This window comes from Protopterus annectens, chromosome 7.part0 (genome assembly GCF_019279795.1).
Source record: "Protopterus annectens isolate FY-2018-M chromosome 7.part0, PAN1.0, whole genome shotgun sequence".
Classification (NCBI taxonomy): domain Eukaryota; kingdom Metazoa; phylum Chordata; order Ceratodontiformes; family Protopteridae; genus Protopterus; species Protopterus annectens.
This window is the reverse complement of record NC_056739.1, coordinates 1642172995-1642196281: the sequence shown is the minus strand read 5'-3', so window position 1 is coordinate 1642196281 and position 23287 is coordinate 1642172995.

Genomic DNA, 23287 nt, shown 5'->3' with positions numbered 1-23287 from the left:
TGCAGGATTCAAACCACTACCTAACCATGTTATGACACGCGAGATGGACGCATTAGCAGAGCGCGCTATTCACATTACTGGGAGGCTTCCCTTCTCCTGCTGTACTTATAGGGTGCTGACATCATCTGTGTTTAGAAAGGGGAGTGTGCATCCTGTAGTGTGTTCTCCCAGTTGCCAAAAGGGACATTTCCCTCACACATATTTGCACACACACACTAACCCCCCCATCCAAACACACACACTTGCCATTTGCAGGATTCAAACCACTACCTAATTATGTTATGACACTTGAGACGGATGCATTGGCAGAGCGCACTATTCGCATTACTAGTAGGCTTCCCTTCTCCTGCTGTACTTATAGGGTGCTGACATCATCTGTGTTTAGAAAGGGGAGTGTGCATCCTGTAGTGTGTTCTCCAAGTTGCCAAAAGGGACATTTCCCTAACACATATTTTCACACACACACTAACCCCCCTCATCCAAACACACACACTTGCCATTTGCAGGATTTAAACCACTATCTAACTATGCTATGACACTCGAGACGGACGCATTAGCAGAGTGTGCTATTCACATTACTGTGAGGCTTCCCTTCTCCTGCTGTACTTATAGGGTGCTGACATCATCAGTGTTTAGTAAGGGGAATGTGCATCCTGTAGTGTGTTTTCCCAGTTGCCAAAAGGGACATTTCCCTCTCACAGCCTTTCACACACACAAACCCCACTCACCCACACACACACACACACACACACACACACACACACACACACACACTCTGAGTATTTGTAGGATTCGAACCCCTACCTAACTATATTATGACACTTGAGGGAGACACATTAGCAGAGCACACTATCCAAATTACTGGGCATCTGTTCTGCACCTGTAGTATTTCTAGGGTGCTGACATCTTTATTTCTACAGAGGTATGTAGATGTAGTACTACCTGTCAGGTGGGGGATAGCATATATATGCATTTGCAGCCACCTATGTCAGGGTCAGATATGCACATCGCAGTGGCAGGTTATGTTCTATACCATGCTTTGGGACCACACGACCTGTAACACACAACACAACCAGTCCAGAACACCACACCCACATCCAGGACACACACTTAGCTTCCCTGGGAACAGTGCCAGGATATGCAGGTATTCACATACACCATTCCAGTTGTTAACATCAGGTACAGGCATATTGTGTGTGAGAACTACTCAGGCCTCTACCACTTTACCCTACAGCCACTACAATTTGTGGGTTCATGTGCTATGGCAGAACCACACACCACAGCCACATGGGTGAATACATATTGCACCTGTCCATCTGCAACGTGGGTACTCACTGTTCCACACCAGAGGTAGACCACCATTGTTGATATCTGACCATACCCACCTTTCCCTGGACATCCATATCTCATCTCCACCCCCAGGCAAGGTTGTCACTGCACACAAACTGTGTTTAGCACAAGCAGACTCTACACTTGTGTAGACTGAGGTGGATGACTTCAGAGGACCCATGCTGGAGGACTATACTGGCCACTCAGCATAATCCTTGACAATTGCATCCTATGAGCATGTGTACAGTTTGCATTGGTCATGCTATCCCACATATACCCATGACTGCTCCACAACAAGACACCTGTCAGCTGTACACCAGCCATATATGCACCGTTCAACAGACAGAGTGACCTAATACATTGCAGAGCTGTAGCCCACAGAGGGAGGACATCTGTGAACAGTTCCAGCATGGCACTTCATTCACACATACTCATTACAACACAGTGTTGACAGTGGAATCGTCCAGAGAATGCAGATAGGGCTCCCCTCAGTCTGTTATTGATGGTCACCTACTGTCAGAGATCCTCAGCAACCCTCTCACAGCACACACCGACAACATGGCTGTGGCTTAGCACATTCAATCCCTGAGACCTCCATGGTGCCCCTGCTTGACAGAGGCACAGCTCACTAGCCTCACATGTTGCCTTCTGTGACCTACTTTACAGTGGCACAGTAGCCTACTATCCTGGGGATGCAGATGCCAAGCACACTCTGGCTGAGCTGTCATTCCCTGGGGAAAGAAGCCTAGTATTGACCTCTACACCCATATGTTCAATTGTTGGATGCACAATATTTGTTGTGCTGTTCTACTGTTTGCAGGTCTTTATTGCCATAGCATTCCCTGTTCCTATGACCAACTTGTGTATCTGTGGCATATGTTTGGGATCCACTATATCACTTATGTCTCTGTGGTCATTTACTGTGTGCACTGGGCTGATTGCTGTGTTGTGGTTGGTTCCTGGACTGACACGTACAAATACCAGATATGTGTGGCCAACTGCTACACGGAGATATGGCCTAAGTGTGTGAGCATGCCCAGTTCAGCCTTTCCATGGCATGTTGTCTGACATATGCCTCATTTATCAAAGTGTGCGAGCATGCCCAGTGTGAGCTTTCCATATGTTGCACTCTGAAGTCCACCACATATTTGGGTGTGTGTGACCTTCGACAATATCGCACATTTATGATTGTGTGTTGGGTGTCATGTTGTGTACTAACTGGCCAACTGCTTCGTGTCTGCCACAATAGGGATTATACTGTGCCTGTAGGAATTGCATGGGATACTTTGCAGACAGTTCTCAACATACTTTCATAATGACCTAACACTGTAGTACCGTATAGTGTACTGGTTTGGTATTTTCACTGTGGTGGACAGTATCCTGGGCTTTAGTCCTATGACTGCTTGACATCTTCATAGTGAGCACAACAGACTGTGTAGGGGCCAGTTGTGCACATATGACCATGTTGCAATATGTTCAGATATGGACTACCTACACCAGGCTTGTCCAACATTGCTAGTGTATTCCACAACATGGGTGGACATTGGCAAACACTAGCAATGTTCCGTAGGCCATTTCTGATGCTAGTCACAGGGTGTGTTTGTCCTTCGACACACATTGTAACTGGAGTTTGTCATTACATATGTCATGGTTGGTATACTGTGCCTCCGTCTACCTCTGACATAACATTGATACCCAGGGTAGCCTACCATCTCCCATACACTCATCAGGATGCCTCTTGAGGGGTGTCGATATGTGGCTCTCTGGCTGACCTGTACCAGGAGTTTACTGAAGTGTGGGGGTGCCTTCTGTGTTATGGATCATTCTGTACAGCTTGTCCTATGTATGTCAGTGCTGGGGTTCCGGTCTCTCATGTGCATAGCTCACTGCCATTCAGATTGTACAAGGTGCAACATGTTCATTCATTCCAGATTGGACATGGCTTCATACATCAGGCACAGCTTTCCTGTAGCTGGGAAGGATGGCGGTGTGTGGGGCTACAGTTTGTTTACTCAGGCAACACATGGCATCTGTTCATGCTCTTTGCTACCCCTGGTGGGGTACTGTTGTGGACTTTACAGTTGATGGAGGTGTCTGCTGCGGTATATCCCACAGGGGCTATTGTAGTCAGTTGTGATGCTGATGGAGGATGGCTGCAGAGCCACAGTGAGTTCCCCTTATCTACATCTGCCAGCCTTCATGTTTGGGTGGGTATATGGTACATGTTTCTGTGAACACTACAGCCACATGTTTGTCCAGTGCAGGATAATTATCACCTTTTGTACCCAGGTCTCACATTACATGTTAGGTACCTCATGGGTTAACACCTGTGTGGTAATTTGTGGGCACTTACTGTATATCCACGGTGGTTGTCTATACACAGTTCTGCAATCAGCTTGCTGACATGGCTATGGCTACAGTTGTCTGTTTGTAGGTGGCCCTTTTGTGGGTTGCTTGTATCAGCTGGGGGTCGGATATGGTGGGCTGTTTGTACTCCTCTGCATACATGCTCAGTCACAGTCCTTCCATGTTGGCCTATACCTATGGGACATGTATACAGAACGGGGGTGGGGGGGCAAGACCAGGACTTGTGGGATGCCACTCATATCCGCTTTGTAGTCTGACATGGATGCGGCATGTCTGACCATGTCAGTTCTGTCCTTGGTCTGCTTTGCAACCCCTCTACTGACATAGGGGTGTATATTTAAGCTGGTGAACATATCCATACTGAACACGTACGGTATTGTCTAGAAGCATGTGCACGGTCCAGCTACACTGTGTGGACCACATAGCCCTCATCAATGACCTTAATGACTGCTTCAAATGGGTCAGACATGTTTAGGGGCCGGTTCTGCAGTTACAACAGCCACAGTGTGTAGGGTCCAGTATCAGTAGGTCCACATTAGCCTTCTGTCTGCGGTACATACTGATCCTTTCCATAGCTGAGCAGAACAAGCTTATCAGGATCCTGGGGTGGTAGTTTGGAGTATCCATTCAGGCAACACCTTTGTTGTGATGGACCACTGTTGTTGTACAGTGCTCTTTGGGTACATATCCTGTGGTAAGGCTGACATTGGCCAGTAGTGTGATTTTGCATTCCATTATTCTTGGGGTCCATGTTGGCCTCAGCACAGGACACCATCACATACCTTTGCTGCTGTGTGTTCTGCTTTGCAGATGATGGCTGTTACCTCAGCATCTGCAATGTCAGGGGACCATCTGCTGGGTTAGGTATTTTGCACTCGGGGGGGGGGGTGTTTGCACTGCACCTGACAGGTTGCATGTTAGCAATATGTGTGTGTGTTTGGTATGTTGTTTATAATATCTGTGTGATTCGGAGCATATCTGTGGATGCCCAACATGGTTCCTACCATCAGTTGGGTAAGCCTTGTGATTATCCTTAGTGTCCTGTACGTTTTGTATCTTCATAGGTTCATGGGTTCATAGTAGGCTAGACACCCTAGGCCATTAGTAAGCCTAGCTAGAGTGTGTGTGTCTTTCGCCACCCCTTGCTATGTTCAATTATGGCCATTTATGAGGTTCTTCACTGTGCCTCTTTCTGGTCGTGACACAGTGGGGACCCCCAGTATACATGTACGGTCATCCATCCACTTGGCAATATTCCTGTTGAGGGGTGCCAGTGAGGGGCTCTGCCTTCCATGGATTGGGATCCTGTTTCTGGGTGTGGGGAGCCTATGGGTTATGTATCTGTCCCTCCAGCACATCTTATTTCATTATGTGTTGAGGTTGACATCTGTGACTCTCACAGCTCCAATGGCTTTGATTTCCTGTGGTGTAGCATGTCCATTACTCCTGTGTTGGACATGGCCTTGTACAACAGACATACAATGCCTCTGTGTAGGCAGTGTGTGACTGCAGTCAGCTGGGGTGTCTACAGCCAGGCAGCATATGACATATATTTCACACCCTTTATCCTGTTGGTGGGGTAACTATGAGGTCTTCCGAACCGCTGCAGGTGTCACGTACGGTACATCCCATATGAGTCATCGTACTAGATTATGGGTCTGATAAGGGAACAGTACAGTGGCACAGTGACCTCTGTTGATGTTGATGTGAATGCTTTCATGATACGGTGTCCAGTATCAACAGTCTTCATAGCCACATTGGCATTGTGGCTGTCACATGACAGATTAATGTCGACATGTGTCCCTAGGTCCCTGATTACTCCTTGCATACATAATGGTTTGACACCTATGTGGTACTTTGTGAACCTTGTCTGGTATTTGGTGGGACATTCATACTGTCCAGTGTCTTCGGATGTCTGGGTGGAGTTCTTGTGTGTGAGAGTGTGGTTTGTCGCATGCTACAGACTGTACAGCAGTTTTGACTACAGTTATGTGCACATGGGTGGTGTCCGCTGCTTTGTGCATTGTCAGTTACCTGGCTATATGGGTGTCTGTGCTGCATATGGATACTCCCCCTCCTTTGATGTCTTGGTGCAGGTGTTGGGGCCATAACACATGATATGTGGTATAACCTAGTAGTGCTGGTGTGCTATCACTAGACTTGCAGCAGGCTTCTGTCACTGGACAGACATCAATGTTCTCCATAATGGGAAGTGCCTCAGGGGCATGCATATTGCAGTTTACACATCTGGCATTGGTCAGCATTACCCTTATGTTTCCTACCACTTATATTTTCTAGGGTGGTGGGTAGTCTTTTTGGCCTTGCCTACATACGGCTCTATGGAGGCGGCAAAGGCCTTATCCAGTATCCAGACACACGGGTAACAGCTGACAGCCATCCCTGTAACAGCAGCATGGCTTGTCATGCTTGACATCTCAAGCAGACACACATTAGACCCTCTTGGACTGACAGCTGTAACTGTGCCAGCTGTTAAACATGAGCATTCTGTGTTTGTACTGTGGCATCATTCTTGGTGAGGGTTCGATGCTGCACACAGCCAGTGTCATCCCGCCCTGGGGTACATACTCGAAGGGACCATACATGTCTCATTTGATGTTGACCAGGGAGGTACATCTCAGGTAATTCACACCAGCATGGACATTGAGTGCATCATATTTCTGCTTGCTTTAGGGTGACCTGCTTACTTGTGTTAAGTGGCATTTTGTGGCAGCCTACAAGCAGCTTACTCTACCCTTTCCCTTGTTCAGTCTGGTGAGTGGGACAGCTGTGTGTCTGCCTATACAGACACCTATTACGACTGTATCGGGCATGTTGTTTCTCCTTCGGGGCTGTGACTGTTTGGCACACCAGCTTTGTGTACTATTCGTTGCATGTGCTATGTTTGAAGGTTGTGGTTGCTTGTGATCTACTTTGGAGGCTTCTGTTGGTGTGGTGTGTTTGTAATTAAGGCCTCCAGGAATATTTGTTTGTGTTTATGTGTTTGGTTTACAGTTGTGGTAGGTCTGTGTGGGACTGGGTTTGTGGTGTATGTGGTTACCTTCTCCTCCTGACTAGTGTTGACAGTACTGAGTTGTTGGAGCTCAACCTCTGGTTTGGATACATGGATGCATCTATCACATATGTTTGTATTTATTGGGGGGTGTTGTGGTTGTCTGTGTACTTGGTACTGGCGTCACATTGCCTCTGGATTCACAGATTATACTTGTTGTGGCTGGACTTAGTGGATTGTATGTGTGGACATATGTTGTTGCCATACTACTGGTCAGTGATTACTTCCTTTTTTATGTTTGCTCTATCATGTGGTAACTTCCTCATTCTCTTGCATGGTTTGGTAATGGCTGGAGGCCAGCATGCCAGATGCCTGCGTGTATGGCATTGTGTGTTGTTGTTATTTGTGATTGCATACGCCAAGCATTCCTGGCTGTGTTCATGGAATGCCTGTATAACATGTTCTGTGGTGTGTCCCATATTCTGCACTTGCACAGGGCCTTTTGTGGATTCAACATCAGTTTTGAGGGCTGCAACCTATACTTTACACATGTTTTTCACTGTGGTATTCTGGCCAGGGACTGGGGTCAGGATGTGTATATCCAGTGTGATTACTCTATGGTCTGGTCTTACCAGTGAGGGGTACACTTCTCATCTTGCCATCCAGTACACATGTTGCTGATTATCACATCCAGTATGCTTACCCCTCTTGTGGGAGTAGTACATTGTTCCTGGGCATTTTGGTTTATGGAATCTGGGTAATTTTCTCCTACTGTGTTGGTGCTAGTACAATGCTACCAGTGTATGTCTGGGTATTTTCAGTCAAGCAATATAATGTGGTTTGGGGGGCTTGATATATTCATGTATTCCGACATAGGCCAAGTGCTGTTCCTGGTATTAGGACAGTAGTCTGCAGCAGGCTATATACTGAGAGGCAGTTTTAGCCATTGGTATTTGACCATGGCTATTCCATGCTGCTTCTTGTTGTGGTACCAACATGGGGGTGTGGTTATCCTTGCCATTTCTTGCTAGTCACCCTCCTTTTGTAGCTTGTTCCATGTTTTGTGGCTGTACAGCACAGTATGAGGTGTGACCTGGTAGTGTTAGGGTGCTGACGTGAGCCTTGCCCAGTTCTCTATTACAGGACTGGTATCTACATTCTCCTTACTGTGTGCGTTTACACTGCACACATCTTGCTGTTTATACATCTGTCATGGGGTAGTATTACATCTAGGTTCCTATCCCTTGTAGAACCTATGAAGGTGGGTTTGTGTTTTGAGACTTACCTATTCAGGGCATGCTGTGGGTACTGACAGCCTTTGCTGGTATCCATGGGGCATGGCATGATAGGTGCATGCTACCCCTAGCAGGTGGTGCATCATGTCAAGCTCCGCATATCTTCACAGCCTGTAACATATTGGCTCCCCTTTGACTGACTGCATTACTTCAGCCAATTATTGTACTTGATCTTCTTGTCTTCATAGTGTGGCATCATGCTTGGTGAGGGTGAGATGTTAGGCAGGGTCTTCATGTTTGCATATACTAGATGGTGTTATATTGCTTAACACATGGCAATCATGCCTCAGGTGGTGCTGCAGGGCTGCCTCTGTCGGATGCACATACTACACTCCCTGTACATGTTTGAGAGCAGGTTGTGTCATGTTAGGCATCCCTGTTACTATATCAGTGAGTCAGAGAGGGGTATCATTCCCAGGGTTCCTACTGAGCCAGTGTATGTGCTATGCGTTGCCTCTTTGCCAAGGCCAGGGCATACTGGGCACGCCTCCTTCTGCCTACTGGGGCAGGCTCGGGTTGTTCCTCCTCCGAGTCACCCTCTGCCTGTGATGGCCTTGGCAATGGTGGGGAGCTGTTTGGCCCGGCGCTATACTGGTCCTGCTGCAGCTGTTTTTGCAAGATCATAGTATGTAGCATAGCACATACCATGACAATTTGGGTACATGTAGTTGGTGTGTACCTCAAGGCTCCACCAGATGTGTCCAGACACTGGAACCATGACTTGAGCAGCCCAAACACACGCTCTATTACATTACGTGTTTATGCGTGTGCCTCATTATGGCCTTCCTGTTCAGGTGTGTGTGCGTTTCTGATGGGTGTCATCAGCCACGGCTCCAGTGCATAACCTGCATCCCCCACTAGGTGTCCGTGTGGGATGTCCCCATTGGCAAATGTCTGGTACACTGCGTCAAATGCCAGATGTGGGAATCGTGATAACTCCCAGGGCAGCCAGCACACACATTCATTATTATGCCTTGGGCATCACACACGACCTGGCAGTTGATGGAGGGGAAGCCCTTGCGGTTAACGTAGGCCCTACCCCACTCACCGGCTGGTGCTTTGATGCATATGTGCGTGCAGTCTATCGCACCCAGTACCTCAGGGTATTCCGATATTTGCTGGAAGAGACGCATATTGCTGGCCAATACCTCACGGGCATTGGGGAAATATACATGATCACTGACGTGCTGACATGGCATCCAGGAACTGGTGTAGTACCCTGGAGGCTGATGCCTGTGATATCCACATCATATCGCCAGTTGGTCTCTGGAAGGCACCTGTTGCTAGTATTCTTAGGCCAACACCTACCTTGGTTTCCACTGGGATGGGTTCCCCTCTGTTGGTTCTGTGTGTGAGGCGTGGCCTGCACAGCTCAACAATTTGCTGCAGGAGCTCTCTGTCCACTCTATAGTGCTCTACTATCTCCAGCTCATGTAAACCGTGGTAGGTGACCCTGGGCCTGTACACTCTTCTCCGTCTCCTCACTGTGGGTTGTCTGGCACCATCTGCATTGTCACCACCCTCAGCAAGTCGCCTATGTCTCATTATGACAGCTACGGCAGCCCCTAACATTTCTGCTCTGAGTGAAGCTTTTTCAGTTTTCACTTCTATTAGCTTACTCCTGTCTTGCAGTGTCTCTTAATGGAAACATCCTGCACTACTGTTTGCAGAGTTTTAAGTGCTGGGCTGGGCTACTATTCTGCCTGTGTAATTGCCTGCTTCTAATTGTTTTCACCTGCTAGCTTCAGCAGTTATCCCTGCTAGCTTCCTATTAATTCTGTTGCTTCCTTTTTCCTCTCTGTTTCCTCAGGGGGGAGCAACATGCATACTATCTGAAACACGCTCACAGTGGCTTACACGCACGCACACGTGCTTACATGGTTCAGAATCTACTTATTCAGGTTAAAATGCACGTACACCCACGCAAACACTGTTACACGTCTGCCAACAGCCTCTAACATACTCAGCCTGCCCTACATGCATGCACACCCACGCAAACAGTGTTAAACATCTCCCAACATGCTCCCACATGCTCCCACTGCCTTACACGCGCGCACACTGTCCTACTCGCGCTTCATGGAGTGCACAGATGTGCATGCACACCCAGCAAGAAACTTTGGTGTAAGTAACAGTGTACACCTTCCATTTCTTGACTTTCCATGACTTATCTAGTGGCACACCTCTTTCCATGATCTGTGCCTGTCATCTGTCATGTTACACTGGCCTCCAATGAACTGCATTTCTTTCTACCATTCCCCCCTGTGATGTCACCTATCTCCTACTCTATTCCTCCCCCTTATGTATCCCTTACACTACTCAGACTGTGCTCATTTGCTATGTGACTGTGAGATTCAATATCCAAACTCTCATTTACATGAGATTGCCTACTAATGCTTAGTTACATGTCTTAGACTCAGCTTCCCCCCTTAGCAACCACTACATGGTGGCCATGTTGGTTTTGGTCTGCTGGTCCCTGCATTGTCATTCCATGTATTGCATGAAACCCACATTTGTGGGTTTATAACCTTCTTTTTTATGGTTTTATACAGCGCAGCCCCTTTGCGCGGGACATAGGGTTTTGCCATTGGGTTGTATTGCCAATGGCCACATATTTGGCCATTGGCATGCTGCCTGAGTCATATGCAACCTTTTTTTGGAGCTGACATAGCTCCGTTGTGGAATTTGCAGAAATGTACTCAGTTGTCAACTGAGTACATTTCTGCAGCTAAAACGTCTCCTACACGGACTGGTTTCTGCTTCGTGGATCGCTAATATACCTCATTTGCATACCTTTCGGATGCAAGTGAGGTATTCAGCATGTCCACGCCCAGTCCGTTTAAGAGACGTTTTAGCTGGTCTCTTTCACTGAGCTTAGGGCTGTTCCTGGATCGCGAGGCTTGCATGGAGTGTTGCACGTCTCTTACACTCCGTGCTTGCCTTTGTGAATCCTGCCAGGGCTTCCAGTGTATGTCTGCTTCATACTAGATGATTGACACCTCAACATGCATTGCAAAGGATGCCCTTCCCCTATTGTTACACAGCTTCTGAATACATATCAAAACACTTGCTTCCTCCCTAGTGCTTTTGATTGATAAAGTCTGCTTTCTGGACATTCCAAGGTAATAAAACATTTTGCAGTAAATTCCAGTCTGGACCACATCAAGGTTGCACTGCTCAGAGTCAGACATCTTAAATATATTTTTTTAGTTCTCAATCTCAAGGCTATCATACAACTTTAAGATGTCCATGTCTGTGTTATAACAGAGACTTGGTTTCATTATAAAGGCAGCATCTGCTGTTTGCCAGGTTTCAGAGCCTATCACACATGCAGACCTGCATGAAGAGTGGTATCTATATACAGTATGTCAGTGACCTTACATCCTCTTCTAGAGAGATTCCCTGTGACTCACAACCAAAACTTACTGAACTTCAGATTACCCTAAACAAGACAAATGGTCAATTCCTAGTCAACTATAGCTCACCTTTCAACTCCTCTGGGTACCTAAAACCTAAAAATAATTCTAAATCTGCTTACTGAACTACCCATAGCTAGAAATGCCCTTGTAATGGGTGATTTCAACTATCCACTGATTAAACGGAACACCTTTGGGTATACCCAAAAATTCTAAGTAAATGCCAACTCCCTTATACAAATGGTTAAAAGCCATCTAGGGGTCAGAATCTTCTAGCCCTTATCATTGCTACCATTGCAGCTACTTGCAACATTTCTATAGTAACTTAATCTCTAGTTAGATCTTCTCATTTAGGACATCCAAACCCATTACAATAAACACGTGGGTCTGATGAAGTTTGTCATTGAACAAATGAAAAGCGCTTCACCTAATTAAAGTTATAAGATAAGAAATTTTGCTAGTAGCTTCACTGTTTTTTTTTTGTTTTTATTCAGTTTGTTATTGTCTTTCATTTTGAAGGAGTTCTCATGGAGAGCTTGTGAACAGTTTTATTTTTTTATTTTATATTGTAGAATTGTGTTTACTGAATGATAAAAACAGTTTTTAATTTTGTGTTAACACAGAGCTTGTACTTTATGCTCAGATATGTGGAGCCTGTGTGCCTATGCTTTCTTGTGCCTAAATGTAGTTTTATCTCTCTGTCAGTATGTATATTTATCTATTATGCAATCATAATAGTGTTGGGCATGTCTGAGTTTGGGTTACAGCTTTTCTGAGATTACTGCAAACTGCTTATGTGTATTGTTACTTATACAATGACGTTACTTACTGTTTTCCTGGATCAACATATGTTGATTATTTATTGCTATCTGTTGATCTGTGTAAATGCAAATAAAATGTAAATACATTGGGCCAGCAGACATCTCAGCTGTCCATAGTTTGGAAGCACATTTTTATTTTCATGCCTGATTTACCCCTTTACAGGCTGTCCCTATTTTTAGAGGGATACCCCTATTATAGGCTTGATTTATACCTTCACACCACTTTCGGGATCCTCTTTCAGGCCAGATTCAATACAGCCTATACTAAGTGGACACTAAGTCTACATGATATGTATTCAAGAACATCTCTACCACTTTTTTATGGTTTCTAGTCACTCTGAAAGATTACATTAAGTGTACATGTAGTCTATACTTTGTTTTAACCTTTATAAATCCCTTTCAGTATATAAAGCGCAGGAAAATCAGTAGGAAAACTAAAATTAGGATGAAGAAGGTATGAGTTATGCCTGTGTTGCCTGTTCACTGAGTGAACAGTGTGCACTTAGTCTATGTATTATTGAATCCCGAGGATGTATATTATACTGTCCCCTTGATAATATATTGATATTTTTCCATCACTTTTGTCTACTTTGCTTTTTAAATGTGTTTCTGAGTAGTATCCACATTCCTACCAGAAACAGGCAGAGTTATGTCATATCTGGTATCTAAATATTATGCTAATTAGATGCCCAGATATGTACCTACTTTGCAAGGCTCTTTGTTTCTTTTTTCAATGTCTATAAGCTGAAGGGTATGTTGGCAACAGATAAATACCATGTTATGACAGAGGTACAGTAGCATACAAGGGACTTCAGCTAGGCAAAATATAAAAATGTATTCATCAGCACATTATATATATAATTGTATATTAAAAGTTATTACATATATATATATGCAGCCACTTCTATGGCATATATGGATAAAGCCTCAGTTATGATGCAGGCGATCCAAGTCTAACTAATGGCTTGGATGTCATTAGGAGCTGACAGAGAGGTTGCAAGTGAACTGCTGTTTATGGCATGCCCATTTTGGGGGATGGAGATAGCTGTGGCTCTCTACTTGGGTGACACCTTGAGGGAGCATTAGGTCAAGCACCTTGTGGGGCATATAGCCTGTGAGCAAATGCTCTCTGTGTACATGCATGTAATGTGAGCCAGCATATGACCTGACACAAGGGGAGGGACTGCTCTAACGGGAAGGATAAGCCACCTCACTGGACTAGTAAGGTATCCTGCTTCCTATTTCCTGACTCTCGTTATGGGGGGGAGCAAATGGCCTAATAAGTCAACCTGCAGAAATTAATGGATCATAGGGCTCTCACCTAGCCTTTATGTCTCTGAGTCTCATACCAAAATGGAAACTAGGAAGGTGATGACAGTGGAGGTATTGGGCAGGTCCGGTGGGTGAGCAAATAAAAAATGTTTAATATACAGTGGCAAATCAGTGGTATGATTAAATGGTTACACACAAAGTGTGGATGAAGATGTACTACCCAATGATTAGCAAAGTCACAGGTAAGAGTTATGACCCAAAGAGCATCTAATGTACAGGGTAACCATGTTAACAAACAGATGACTCCATTGTAAATCCCATTTGTGTGTGTGTGTGTGTGTGTGTGTGTGTGTGTGTGTGTGTGTGTGTGTGTGTGTGTGTGTGTGTGTGTGTGTGTGTGTGTGTATACATTTAACTGTGCATGTGCTTGTGTGTGGGTGAAGTATGTGTTTTAAACATGCCTTCAATTGAATTGAGTATTTGCAGATTCCAGAAACTTTTTTTTTGCAAAGAATATTTTATTTTTCAAATATAATTGAATGAATTGCATAGTATTTATAGATAACATCAAAATAACTATTTACACTATTTACATTAGCCTGACACTATAACAAATCCAATGTATACATTTACTGTATAAGTATGTCCAATCCGTTATCAGACTGTCAGTCATTGTATGGTGTCAATCAAAGATAAAACTTTTCCTCAAGTGTTGATAAATGGCTTTGGATATATTTAGTTCTTTGATTTTAATTTCCAATAATAGTGTCTTCTGCATGGAGACGTGCGTGAATGGGTGTACCTTCGTTGAAGGTTGTGCGTCAGGCCTGGCAAGCCAGTACGTAAAAAATCAACTGCCAATCATTAGCGGACCGGAATTCCGCTGTGGCGACCCCTAACCAGGAAAAGCCGAAAGACACAAACAAACTGTGGTTTTCAGTAGGCTGTAGAAGTCTTCCAAAGCTTGGTATTGTGTTTGTATTCCATCTTCTTGTTATAAACTTCCTTGAAATTGCAAGTATAGTCCATACTAGATACATGTTTGACCTATTCAAATGAGGACCTCCGTTCATATTTAATAATACAAGAGCTTTAGTTAAATAAAATGATTCATTAAATAAAGCTTGTAGAAAGTTATTAATACCATTCCAAAATAGCTTAATTTTAACACAATCAAAGAAAATGTGGTTCCAATCTGCATTGTGTACTTGCTCACATCTCCAACATATTCCTTTTATGGAAGAATTAATTTTACTGAGTCTGTCTGGGGTTAAGAATGCTCTGTGCAAGTATTTCCAATTAAAAATTTTCCAGTATTGTGTAAAGGATGTATATTTTATCGATAATAATATATTTGTTTCAATATCTTCAGTTACCTGTATTGAGTACCCTTTTGTTATATATTTCCAATATGAGGTTTTGGGTGTTGTTTTATAGTTTATCAATATTTTGCAAAACTTTGAAATACTGTTTCCCATGCAAAGCCATTGTATATGATTTCATATATGTATTTCATAAATTTAGGCATTTATTTGAATGAAGAATTGTTAATTATTCTACTTAAATCTTGCGAGTATGATAGAATACACTGTAAAGTTTTTGATAGCAAAAATAAATAAAGAATACTTTGAAATATTACTACTTTTTGTGATTTACCCTGAAGATTGCAGACATAACTGAAAAACGTCCTATGGCTATCCTTAGCTTTGGAGGCTATTTTTACCTCAAAATCTGCTTTTACAGACTTGACTAGCTCCCTGATTCACTTGTTTAGACTAATAGGTTCAGACTTTTGCACTTGTTTAACAAAACACCTTAACCATTAGGCCACCCTCCCAACCCTCTGTTGTGCACATTCAATCTTACTGCTTGACAGGATTTTCTTTATTTTATTGTACAACTTTTTAATATCAGGATGGTTTGTTTTTGTGGTTTGACCTGGACTTATTTTGGTCTGGTGCAGCAATTTCTGTGAAGTTGTTTATATGGTCATAAAGGGTTTTTGTTTGGCTCTGCATAGTTTTCTGTCTTCTGGATTTGGGGGAACTTAGAAACCAGTTATGCCATCACTTAACAGAGGGTAATTTACCTTAAAGAATTTCTTAAAGTTTTTGGGGTTAAGTGGGGGACTAGTTGTATTTTTACTTCAAGGGAGGCTGATTTGTGATCTGATCTTACCAGTGAGGACATCATACTGGTGGGGGGGGGGGTCGGGGGGTAGTACTTTACCATATTTGTGAGTACCATATCTAGAATACTTGTTCCTCTAATGGGATTGCAGACTAGCTGCTTCAAGGCATTTAAATTTACAAAGTCAAGAAATCTTTGGGCCAGCATGTTAGTGGTCATGTATATCTTCCAATTAATGGAGGGGTAGTTAATATCACCCATGAATATGGCATTGGTCTGGATAATCAGTGATTTTAGTAACTTTAGGCATGATGTAAGAGTTTCCTGGTTCATGCAGGGGACCTGCAGCTAGCAAGAATATGGTAATGAATTTTTCCCATGGTTAGTTAGACATGGAGTAGCTCAAGCATGTCATATTGTTTGACCAGCCTTGAGGTGTGCTTATCCTTTATGCAGGCGGATACAACTCTGCCTTTTGCTCTTTCATGTACAGTGGGTGGTCAGAATGCATGAAAAGCATTATAGCCACGCACTGCAGGAGTGCTTTCTGTGGCTTTGAATCATGTTTCCGTAACTCCACAAATGTCATCATTCTCTAGGATGAGGAGAGCTTCTAGGGAGTACAGTTTCTTAATGAGGCTTCTAGCACTGAGCACTAAAACCTTTAGCTTGTCCTGAGTTGCTTTTTTTTATGCTGGAACGTTTCTCTATTCAGCAATGCCTAAAAAGACACTATGGGGTGGATAATGTTTTGGCAAATATCCAAAAGCCTAGAGGTGATGGGGGAAGACCATATCTGGCAAAGCGGTGTGGACAGTCAATCATGTCTTCCCAGGCTGACAGGTATTGGAACCCTTGGAAATGATACCAGATGCTAAGCCAATTATTAAAGCAATACTTTGCTGCTGGTATTGTGGTATCATCCTTGGAGATGGTAGAATGCTACTCAATGGTAGGCTCATACCTGCCTGTGACACACATTCTGATGGCCCAATCATGTTTGTCTTCATATAGTCCAAGGAAGTACATCTCAAGTCACTCACATCCACATGGAGTATGACTAAGTCATACTCGTACTTAGGGGTAAGTGACCTTTGTGCTTGCACAATCTCATGAATTCTGGCCCTAAGGTAACTAAATATAACTTTCCCCTTATCCAGCCTGGTAAAAGGGAAATCAGTGTGTTTCACAATGGTGCATCCTATGACCAGAATATTGGGTTGTAGAGTGTTTCACCTTATGGGATTGGTATTTGAGGCACAATGAGATGTGGCTCTATGTGTTATGAAGGGAATTGTCTTGCTTGTGTACATGTTGAGTTTCTGAGATCCACGTTTGTGAGGCCTTTGATGCTAGCATAAGTTACATGTGAACACCTCTGCATATTTGGGTCTTTGTGTGCATGGTCCTTTGTAGGTACAATAAGTGATGTGTGTGAGTCGCTGAACCCCTGCTTGTTACTTTTTGTGTATGTATGTGAGAGTCAATATGCAACTACATCTCTCAAATACTGTATTTGTCTGTTTGAGACTTAAGTTATATTGCCTCATTATATCCATGTCCACCAAGCTGGATGCAGAGATAGCAGGCAGGTGCCCATCTATGGCTGCAGGTCCTAATATGTACTTGAAAGGATAGGACTAGAGAGTGTTTGTAACTAGGTGAAGGAAGGGTATATACTTGCTGTGATCTGCAGCTAACCTAACCAGTGATGCTGCCCAGCACCAAATCAAATGCTCTCTGAGCAGCAATAGTCCTGGGTGCTATAATAAGGTAACTAGCACAGTAAACTTTTTCAGGGCACTGACACAGCTCCTTGCAAATACAGAAAACTTACTAATGAGCCCTTTAGCCAATAAAATGACTACACTTAGAGCCCTTTTATGTGCTTCCCAACTCAGATAGATACAGATACTGCAGTAACAGCTTATAAAAGTGTGATTATTCAATAAAATTACTACACTTTGTAGAAATGAGCCAACAGCCACTCCTCTGTGCAGAATTTATAAAGGCACTAAAAAGAAGGTAAGTCGATTAACTAGCCCTCCAGCCAATAAAACAACTACATGCAGGAATCTTGTGTTTCCTCAACCTATACAGACCACTACCACTCACTGACACTAGATGGAAAATCCATTGTCCTGTTGATGTAAAAGCACATAAAATGCTTGCTAGAGTGTGAAAATATACTATTTTGTCCAACTGCTAACTAATGAATTCAGAACAGGTGAATCAGTAGAAAAGACAATGAGAGGTAAAATGCACTTTTTTCAAAATAAGTACAAGGAAAGGCAAATAAATAATTCAACGTATAAACACGAGAGTAGAAAGGGATGAGCATATAAAGTTCAATTTACAGTAATGGTGGGCAGCTTAAAATCACCCAGTTTAAAAAACACATCAAGGAATGGGAGGGCAGGTGTAAAGAATAACTAGCAAGGAGTCATCAACAGTACTTGCAGTTTTTGCAGGTCTTGAGTATTATCAGAAAAGACAAAAACCCAGAAATTCTCTTTGTATTTAAGTATCACTCAAGAGACAAATTAACCAATGGAAAAAAAAAACGTGAAATGTGCAGTCTGGCTAATTTAAGTGTCTATCTGCCACATAGAACAAAATCACCAGGTCAACCAGATTTCTTAAAACAACAAACAAAATAGAGATGGTAAAACAGAAAGCAGCTCTATCAGTTTAAGCAACTCACAGAAAAAAAAATATAGATTTAACTGCCTCACCCAGCAAGAGTCACCAACAGTACTTGTAGTTTTTGCAGCCCTTGAGTCTTATCAGAAAAGACAAAGCACAAGAAAGTCTCTGTGTATTTAAGTATCACTCAAGAAACAAATTAAACAATGAAATTAACATGTGAAATGTGCAGCCTAGGTAATTTAAGTGTCTATCTGCCGCATAAAACAAAAACAGCAGACCAACCAAATTTTTAAAACAAAAAACAATATGGAGCAGGTAAGACAGAAAGCAACTCTATCAGTTTAAGCAACTCACAGACAAAAACAAGTATAGATTTACTTTTCTCACTAGCAGGGAGTCACCAAAAATAGGAATGCACCACCAAATATAATACACTTGAAAGGTATGCACTAACTGCAAAAAAAAAGGCAGGATTTCACAAGGGAATATTGTTGATGGCTATTAAATACCACATACACATCTGATTCTGCTTGCACACATGGAGTATGTACCTATGATCCATACATCGCTCAAGTATAAGACTATACTCATGGGGTCATTTAAGTGCTTGCTACTTTTGTTAAATAGTCAAAAGATTCTTTTATCACTTGTGACTGCTGCTTGCAGTAAACCAGCTAACTAAACTTAGCAGTACTGAATGTTGCAGCTTAAAATAATTTCAAATGGATTGGATACCTTTTGCCTGGGAAGTATTTTTTTATTTTTGGAGGTGGAGTGGAGTGCATGCTGTATTTGTTTTTAAATTTCTGCTTTTCTTTAAATTTCAGGAGTCATACTTTCCTTTCCATTTTTGTAATAGAGGCTTTGTTATGATTCACCTGGGAGTCACATGGCTACTGGGGGTGCAGAACAGAAGAAACATTTTTGGAGTTGTGTAGTGTTAGTTATTCTTGATCTTTGTTTCTGGCCTGTTGCGATCATTCTAGGCTTCATAGGAGATTCGGTCACTATTTAAATGCCTGTATCAGACTTTCAAGTACGTTTTTATGTTTGAAGACGATTGTAATATTTCCTTTAGTTTTGTATAATTTTATTTATCAAAGTCCAAATCATGACCTAAGTTGATGTTTGTATATATATATATATATATATATATATATATATATATATATATATAGGTTTACTATCATAAATTCGAAAATCTGAACAAAACGTGTCTGCATTTTCAAATTTACACATCGGAAATGAACATTTCCAAATTTTCCTAATGTCGAAAACAGCTGTGTATTGTCGAAAATGTCGCTCGCGACATTTTCGGCAATACAAAGCACTCACACCCGTCCCATAACTACCTACCCAACTAGCCTAAACACACAGTTATGCATGGGGGCAAGCCCCACTGCACCCCCCCTGTGGGGGGCTGCTCCCCCCACACCCGCCAACTTAATATTCCAACTCCGAGATTGCACTACAGTGAGGAAAGGGATGTATTTCCCTAACTGCACTGTACCGCGATCCCCTCACATGAGCGAACGTTAGAATTGCGAATGCACAGTCCATTCGCAATGGTAACGTTCGCTGACATCACCTGCCGAAATATGAAGTATTCCAACATTTGTTGTTCGAATACTTCATAGCCGTGCAAGTGCACATCGGCATTGTGATAGTAAACCATTTATATATATATATATATATATATATATATATATATATATATATATATATATATATATATAGTGTGTGTGTGTGTATGTTTATGTGACTATATACAATTATACATATATACGTTCATGTATGAAATATGCATAAATGCACACACACACACACACACACACACACACACACACACACACACACACACACACACACACACACACCTTTGGCAGTTTACAGAGAGGGTAAGGTTGTGAGCTGCAATTCTTGTGGTGGAGGGTTTGATTTCCTCATCCCTCATTTGAATGGTATGTAACACTGGGCAAGTAATTTATCTAGACATTGCTCCCAGGTTGCCCCTGAAAAAGGACTTTGTGTGTTCAGTGGGGCTACCTGGTTAACAAATGAATATTATTAGAGGTAGAAAGTACAAGGTTTGATCCTGACTAGGAATGTTCTTGACTAGGCTTCTAATAATGTACAGACTAATAAACCAGCATTTAACAATGAACCAATATTTGGAGCTACTCCTCAGATACCCATCATATTGATCAACAAATGCTTGGAAACAAATTATTGAAACTGAAAAAAAAAATAATCCCCAAAGGATAAAAATAAATAAAATAATTTTTGTAGGGGCAAAGCCCCATGTACTATCTACACCCCCCTCTGCTAATTATATATATACCATCTCTGATATCAACTGCAGAGAAGTATGAACAATTCCCTGATCTTCTCTGTACCACAGTCTCTCACTGAAAAGTTTTGATCAGATGATTTTCAATCAGTTGTACCAGCTTTTATACTCATTGATATAAAACCACATCAGTGAAATATAGTGCACGCGCACACACACACACACACACACACACACACACACACACACACACACACACACACACACACACACACACACATACATGCCTAGTGGTCTATGAATAATCATCAAATCAGGTATCATAATAGCTAATGCTGCCTTTCTGACTGCACAAATATGCAAAAAGTAGAATTCCTTGTTTTAGTAGACTGTTTAGTTGATTTTTATGAGCAACAAAAAACATTGATGGTTTGAAGACTTGTATGAATAATTGAAGTTTGACTATGATAAAAATATACATTATCCAAACAATGCATTAGGGACATGTAAGACAAAAAAATTCAAGGGAGACTAGGCAATTACCTTTTGGGAAATGCTTTTGTTAAACAATTTTATTTATTTATTTTACATTTGCTAACTGGGACAGTCCAACTGGACCAGGTCCATTTACAGCGAAGGCCCAGGGAGAAAAGCTCCACATATATTAACAGAAATACTAGCATTTAATACATAGTAAAAAACTGATACTAACACATTATAACAGCAAACATCCAGCTAAAAAGACAGAAATATAAAACAAACAGGATAAAATCAGCAGTTGAACAGGGTAAATACATTTAACATTTAAAGTCATGACATACATCATGTTAAAATTAAGTACCTATATTAAAGAGCTAAACAACTCTAGCATTTACATTAAGCCAAGTAATAAGCCTTTCAACTTTGTTGAAAGTTGCAAAAGTTCAGAATAATGACTGCAGTGGGGATCAGAACATGTACCCCTTCCCTCACTGTAGTGCAATCTCAGGGTTAGTATATCAAATTAGCAGGGGGTGTGTGCCCCCCAAATGAAGGGTGTAGGGGGGGGGCTTGCTCTGCTGCATAATGGTGTTTGGAGACATACAGAAATGACGGATATTTCAAAGTAATTTGACATTCCTGGAATGTGGAATTTCGTTGTTTAGCACTATCGATGTTTTTGGGATTCAACAGTGCTGTTTCTAACCTTTAGAGTCGGATATATGATGAGTTGCACACGTGTGTTGCAACATTGTAAAGGTAAACCAGATAGGAGTGTGCCCTTCAGATTCAAAAACTTTTCCTTCCAGCCCCCTACCATCAGACCACCAAAGTATTTCAACAGTCTATTATTAACAAATTGTATACACACCAGAAACAAGAGTTTTAAACATTTAGACAATGATCATAGTATAAATGGAAGAATTTCATAAGGTAATTTAAGGAATAATAGTGAAACTGTGGTTATTAATGCAAATAAAGATGGGGAAGTAGTGATATGGAGAAGTAAGGACTATTGTTAGGACACATATAGATAGTTATATGACAAAAGGGCCTCTCTTCCTAAGGAGATTGATCCCATTACAATGTTTGAGCAAATGATATATGTATATGTGGAAGTGTGTGTGTATTTGTGTGTGTACATGTGCGTATCTATACTAAACTGCTTTGAAATGTATGTGTGGGAATTTTTTACTGTATTTAGCTTGTCAGAACTGATCTATTAATAATATCCAGTTCATATTAATATTTTTATACAGTAAGGCTGATTAAATACAATAATCTGCGAGCATTTTTTTGTATAGAGGGTCTTAAAGTAAGGGTTTTCATTTGCATTATTTTTTAAATCTTTATGTTTATGGAATTTACCTGCATTATGTACTACAGAGACCCATTATTGTTCTGTAGGACTTTCTTTTTGTCTATCAGGAACTGTTTCATCTAAGCAGCACACTCTAACTTAATTAAACCTAATCAAAATGGCCCATAATCACACAAGAGACAAATGGCCTGAGACTTGACTTTTGTTATCTGTTTGGGCAAACATTGTTTCCAGGACAGATACAATGCTTATAAATATTGATAAACTAGCAGTCATGCAGGACAGACAGATTACTTATAACCATTGTTAAACTAGTAGTCAGCATCTGGAGGACAGACAGAATGATTATAACTATTGTTAAACTAGTAGTCAGCATCTGCAGGACAGATACAATGCTTATAACCATTGTTAAACTAGTAGTCAGCATCTGCAGGACAGACACAGTGCTTATAACCACTGGTAAACTAGTAGTCATGCAGGACAGACAGAATGCTTATAACCATTGTTAAACTGGTAGTCAGCATCTGCAGGACAGACAAAATGCTTATAACCATTGTTAAACTAGAAGTCAGCATCTGCAGGCCAGACAGAATGCTTATAACCACTGGTAAACTAGTAGTCATGCAGGACAGACAGAATGCTAATAACCATTGTTAAACTAGTAGTCAGCATCTGCAGGACAAACAGAATAAACTAGTAGTCAGCATATACAGGCCAGACAGAATGCTTATAACCACTAGTAAACTAGCCGTCATGCAGGACAGATAGAATGCTTATAACCATCGTTAAACTAGTAGTCAGCATCTACAGGTCAGACAGAATGCTTATAGAATGCTTATAACCATGGTTAAACTAGTAGTCAGCATCTGCAGGACAGACAGAATGCTTATAACAATTGTTAAACTAGTAG